The following is a 7,214-nucleotide window of genomic DNA, read 5'->3' as shown; positions in this document are numbered from 1 at the left end:
ATGTCAAAGTATCACACGTGGCCACATATGTAATTGGAAAATCAGATTCCTGGGTTTCTATTGTGATGTATTGTTTAATTAAATTTTTTTTTGTGTTCTTTTTTTTGGGGTTTTTTTTTTTTTTTTAATTTCAGGATTTTGACACCAACACATATGCAACATGTAGGCCTTGTTTGGTTCAAAATTGGAAAAGAAATGTAGGGGAAATAATCTACAAATATTATTTGGTTTACTGGTTTTGAAAAAAAAAATTCAAAATCATTTTCTATGTCCTGCACATAAATCAATCATTTTTTTTTTCTCCGCTTTCCTTCTGAATCACTTTTGTCTCTCACACACATCCACTAAAGTACAGACTAATATACAATCTTTTTAAATTCCCACACTGGGAAACTATTTCCAAAATATACAACCAAGCAAACCAAAAAAATTTGTAAATGCTTTCCCCAATTTTTTTTTTCTTTTTTTATAAATTTATCTCCCAAAACCAAACCACACACACCCATACCTTCAAAAATTCTCAATTTTGTAAACTTGGTAAATTTTCAATTTTTTTTTTTTTAAAAAAAAAAATTAACATAGGTGTCCGGTCCACACACATGGTAATTTCTTTGATGTCCACAACATTTTCGAAAACAAATTTCGTAATAAATAACATTGACACTTTTGTTGGTAAGGTTTGTGGTGTTATAGACGAAACTTGGAAAATAAAATTTTAATTATTGTCAATTTGCAATATTGAAAGTAGTTTATTTGAAGATTTTTCAAATACATTAATTTTTTTATTTTATTTCTGAAATACTGATTTTTATTTTAGTTGGTTGAAGACAATTTTGTGCCATGTTTTTACGTGATGTAATTGGGCACAATTATAGACTTTACAGTTAATGCATGTAATATGTGTGACGAAATTCGTTATGACAATTCGTGAAATAGGAATTTTGCATTAACCATACGCGCATGCAAAGTACGACAATTTCGAAAGTTTTTTTTTAAATTCGTACATCTTCAAATATCTAAATAGTTTTGTACGTTATGCATACAAAAGTACAAAACAAGACATTAGTGACGGTTTTCACAAAACACATACTACGGAAAACATTTAAAAGCAGTCATGGTAAACAACACTGTCCGACTACCTACCATTGCGCCGAATTTGGTATAACTCAGCCTTTATCCGATGACGCACCTCCGCCATTTCAATGTCCTCGTCCGTAGCCACGACGGCTTCGTCTAGGGCAGCCAAATCTGCGCAATCGGGAATATCGGCATACGTGTACTCCGCCACATTTCTGACAGCAGCAATGGTCATATTATCCTCGCAGTTTCTACGTATGAAATTGTGTAATGCCATAGATGCAACCACCAATGGCACCTAGACTCTACGAAAGTCAAACCGAGGCATGTTGTGCGAGAATCTCCACCGTGACTTCCAAGTGCCAAATGTTCGCTCAATCACACTCCGCAACGAAGAGTGGGCACGGTTGAACAACTCATCACGATTCCTCGGCTTGTGACGTTGAAAGTGTGGTTGGTGATAGTGGTTGCCCTTATATGGTGCGAGAAATCCCTTCTTATTACTGTATCTACTATCCACTAGATAATAGCGACCTGTGAATGTGTACATATTAATACATATTTGTTTCACGTGTGGGCAAACAAATTTAACAAGTTATGGCATTGAACAAATAAACTGTGCGTACGTACCATCCACTGTAGTTGGAAAATTATATTGTGGATCCTCGGTGACAATGTTTAAAATCCGGCTGTCATGCATGCTACCCTCCCAACCACATGACACAAAGACGAAACACATATTGAAATCACACACTGCCAAAATATTTTGAGTGTGGCAACCCTTTTGGCTAAAATACGGGGCTGCTTCTGACTCCTTTATGCACGCTGGCACGTGTGTCCCATCCAAGGCACCTAAACAATCCTACACAATTTGAACAAGTAGGCAACGTATTAGTACCATGATGACATGCATTATAGCCGCGCAATTTTTTGAAGTCACATCTTCATAGAATTTGTGGAAAAAAAACTCGAATTGTTGCATTTTTTTCACACCTTAAATGGCAAATACTGTGGTTGGGTCTACAGGTGGGGATCCCTCCTGTTTTGGAAATCTGTGGGCGGCCGACAATGCGCAACGGTAAACTTTTTCATTGCTTTCAGAACATTATGAAAATGGCGTGATATTGTTTCACTGGAGTGTTGGAATCTTTCTTGAAGCTCGCGGTTAGGCAAGTTTTTTAGAACATGAATGAAGATTGCAACACTCTCCTCAACATGCAAGTCGTGGTCCCGCTCAGGTACATGCAACCCGAAGTCGTTCACTAGAGTGGCACATAAATGGGTAAAAACGACTTTGGGCATGCACAGTTCATAGCGAAATCTGCCACTGTGTCCATTATACATTTCCAAAATCCATGCCCTCCCCGTCAAGATGGACGTTCGACATGGAACTTTAAGCACGTGCACCCTGTAGTAGTCGGAGGCAATTCTGTACGCTTCAACATAATTATTATTCATTTCAGTCTGCCACTTGATTGCGAGCGCCGCGACATCATCACACATTTCCTACATCCGTGCATCGGTGTCATTGTCGATTTCCATGCCTAAATCACATAACTTCAAATAAAATCAGAAGCATAACATGACAGACTACTACTCTGCCAAAATTAAACATGCAAAAATTAATTTTTGTTTGGTCAACTGTAAAGGCTGTCAGTAACAGGAGTATTATGCATAAATAATTAATTTATTTCATTTGCATAAATTCTTCTGAGACCTTCTATTGTATTAAAGTAGTTCTGTTAGCAATGGTGAAATCGTGAAGACATTTACTTGATGTATAAATAAGCAATTTTTTTTTTCCTTTTTCTGACTAATAAGCAAATCAGAAATTGCAATGAGATATACAAAAACACAATGTTAAATTAAAATATACAAAAATAATAACTTAAATTATTTTGCTTTTTTAGTACCTTACAACGGGTCTAATTTCCAGTTTTTAAGTTGAAGGCTTCAGTAAACTGGACATGTCTCTCTACAAGTAGCAACGCTTTTGTTCAAATGGTCCAGTACAGCTGATTTACAACCACTGTTTACATAACTATGAAGCTGCAAATTGGAAGAGTGTAATCAAATTCATGGATTATTGAAATTTAAAATTGTAAAATCCATAGCTGATACCCAACCAATGCACATCCATAATTAGAAAACTAGGCAAAGAAAATGAATAGCATAACCATCTCCCTACCAATTCTCCTTACAAAGCATAGTTGAAAACATCATGTCATTAGCAAATACAAAACGAACATAAGCAAAAAGAAGTCCAACACAAAGCATTTCATTAAAACGCAGCCCTTTAGCAAATATAAGTGAAGTCCAACGCATAAGCGAAAAGAAGTCCAACACATAACGCATAAGAAGTCCAACACAAAGCATAGTTAGAAACGAAGTCCTTGATTACGCAATATGCTTGCAAGAGTTGGAACTGCTGTCGTCCTCTATTTGTCTTGTTGCTTCACCTGGAGCCAGCCGATAATGCCTTCATCGGAAGGAATACTCATAACCATCTCCCTATTATTGGGCACCTCCATAAAGGAAATACCGAAATAGAGCAGTGGATTAGTTTGTTCAAGTCCTTGAATTTCATAAAGACGTCCAACAGCTTCGGCCATAGTGACACTTTGTCTACCGACAACATGGTTAACAGTGAGTTCCTTACTTTGTGTCTTCACCGAATTCACCAAATCATCCACGCTTGTTGCCAATGCTTCTGCCCCGGTGATTCACTTCTTCTGCACGACTGTGACAGATAAGTGCCTCCTTTTGCTGCCACTACCGGATGCGGTAATGTTTGCAGATTTCATCAAGTTTGCAGTTTCAGAGGCACCCAATTCGTTGTTGTCCGTAGAGAAGTCTGCACTATCGGACTCCCCTTTCACCTCCAGCTGGTTCTGCATCTCACCGGGCGTCCAAGCATTTTTTCCCGTTGCCGCAGCCCCCGTGAAAACACAACGCATTAATTCCTCATGATCCAACCTCTTTGTTCTAAACTTGCAACACTCTTTGTCAACCTGTAATACAATACAATGGGAGTACACCATTACCAAAATGAATAACTTATGAATCTGGGAATCTGTGCATTATGAATGAACCAAAAAAATTTTAAACTACCAACATTCAGCAAGTATTAATCAGGCATTATGAATAATAGATTTGTCTGGACAGTCCTGCCCAATAACAGATCTCTCCAACTGTCTGGGCAATTCTATGATTACACATTGCTAACAGGTAATATAATTTTATTAAATCAAATCTGATACAATCTGTTATAATCTGTCCAGACAGGGATTATGTCCAGACAGGGATAATCTGTCCAGACATATTTTTGATATAATATGTCCAGACATATTTTTGTTATAATCTGTCCAGGAACAATGTTCAACACAGCAATGTAAAAATAATATTCATAATAAGGCATACCTAATAGAAGATCTAATCCGCAGAAATGATCAAAATTGCATATACGCAATCCCACAAAGTGACAAATACTTAAAACCCAGCTGATTCAACTCCCAAAAACTAACAAATTAATAAAACCCATAATTCAAAGTGCCAAAACCATCAATACTATTCTGAATTCTCAGATAACCCATTTACCAAATCCAGAAATGAGACAAACCAAGATGAGACAAGGCCTAAAACCCCCCCAAGAAGAACCAATAAAACCAACAAGGCGATATAAGAGGGTTCTAGTGGACAGATAAGGGTTCATATAATCTGTCCAGGAAAATTATGTAAACATGAGTTCAAGTCGTTACCTTCTCCATTATAGCCCATCATTCATCCGACGCATTGATCAAGCCAGTCTCTTGGTCGAACCCAATTACAGTGGGGCCTTTGCGGCTATCCATTAGCTTCGACCATGCACGCCACTCCGTCTTTAGTTGGTTGTACCCATTTTTCAGTTGTTTCATGCTATGTGTCAACCCAGTTGCTGCCTCAAAAGTCTTAGCCAAAGACTGGTACCCATTCGGATTTATTGACATGTGCGGCCTGTTACCTGCGTCTATTTCCTTGACAACAAGTTCCAAGTAGATACGTGTGTTCTCTCAGTCCCAATTGGCTTTGTGATAAGGTTTTGGGCCCTTCCCTTTCTCGGAAGGGGTACGAGAGTCGGATCGAGTTGAAGCCATGCGACTATAGAACATTATAATTTGCATTACTTATTAGTTTGTTGTGTGCATTACTTGTAGTTGTGTTAACCATATGTTATTATGTTTGTCCAACACATATGCAATAGTAAAATGACACGGATAAGTAATATATTACATAAGGAAAGCATAGTACGGTAACAAGTAACACGCGTATACATATATCACATACGGAAACCACAGTACAGTAACCATGTAAACACTGATACATATATTACATACGGAACAACAAGATAGCGACGATGATGGACAAAAAATATGTGACAACTTTAAGTACACGCAGACTCTGTTCAATGTCAATCAAACGCGCCTTAAAACGACGAACATTGTCTCTGTCATTCTCAGCAGCCGTTTGTCGGCCATATTTGTCACACCACCCAATCCAATTGACACATGGCTGAGGTTAAAAAAAGTTATGAAATTATTAGTGACAGTTTGACAAGGTAATAATCCCAAAGAAGGTGAAGGTACTTGTACTCACCACTCCGCGAGGGCATTGGTAGTACGCACGTCCTGGATTTTTGGTGGACCGAGAAATCTTGACCACACAATTGATGTCGCAGTGGACATAAATGAGGCCATGTAGTTTGTGATGACGTGTTCGATGACATGACAAGCACAACAAAACAGGCAAACAGGTGTGACACTTACGGTATGGGATAAGTGTATTGTGTAAACAAAACACAACATTATATTTACAAAAGGGAACATATATTCTTCCATTTTGAATAGGATTGCTTCCCTAGTCATTTTATGTGCAAGTGGTTGAATGCTACGAAGCACAGAGGCAGAAACGGGAATTTTGTAAAAAACTAAGATACCGACAAGACTAGATAGAAATACAGCAAAAAAAATCTTTTTGTTTTTTTTTTTAAATTTCCATTGCTATGTATATAAATATAAATTTAGGAGACACTGATATAAAAGGCATTAATGTATGTAGGTGTATTTTTACTTTCTCAGTTTCCTCTATTTGTTTTTATATATTTTAGTTTGATCTTAATGCATCTTTCTAAATCATATAAAAAATATCACAAATATGATTTGAGGCATGTTTAAACATAGGACACACGTATCTGTGAACTGTCTAGTTAAAAAAAACAAATAATTCATTCCACGTGATGTGTCCAACACAGAGATGTATCCCTAGCATGTTGGTGCCCCATATATTGACACAAACACATCTATTTTGAAGTGTCAGTACTTCACAAGTTGATTGAGTTTTCAAGTGTCTCAGACTTTTCCTTGCCTTTCATAATGTGAACATGATTTACACTTGTGCTTTGTTATGACAGATTTAAAACCGAGAAATTAAAATATTAATCATGATTCACCATACAACAAGCAAAGAGCTTGAAAATAAAAATAAAAATAAAAAACAGAATCATGGCAAACCAATAATACCAAAATAGCACATGACACACATCAGAAGAAACCTCTTTGATAGCCATGCACACATACTGATGCAATTAACATCTTTGAAATGGGAGAAATGAAAAATCCTCAATCAATTACCATGCAGAAAGACAACCATTCATCACGTTGGAATGGCCATGCACACATACTGATGCGATTAATCTATCACTTTAGGAAACATTGTGCTGAGGCATCTATCTGGACAACATTAAAATTTGCAATCTCAAAAAACTAGCTAGGTATGAAGGCAACATAATAACGTAAGATCCCACCACAGCATTAACCATATATTGATAGCATTACAAGTCAAAGTCATCCTTGGATTAGCAGTTTTATTGTATTTAGGACAATGTTAATTAAGGCATAACCACAAGAAGCCAACTAATATTTGTCAGGAAATACAGTAGTTAAGCAAAGCCAACGCGATTTTGAGGTCAATATATTAAGGCAACTATGTACCAAGCAGCACAATGGTTTGCATCAACCAACATGGCGATTACTAAAGACTGAAGCAACTCAAGGGAATGCCAAACTCATACCAGGATTTTTTTGAAACTACAAACTTGTGTA

Source organism: Camellia sinensis, chromosome 1 (assembly GCF_055761805.1).
Source record: "Camellia sinensis isolate YWXY chromosome 1, ASM5576180v1, whole genome shotgun sequence".
In the NCBI taxonomy this organism is placed as follows: domain Eukaryota; kingdom Viridiplantae; phylum Streptophyta; class Magnoliopsida; order Ericales; family Theaceae; genus Camellia; species Camellia sinensis.
Note: the sequence above shows the minus strand (reverse complement) of the source record.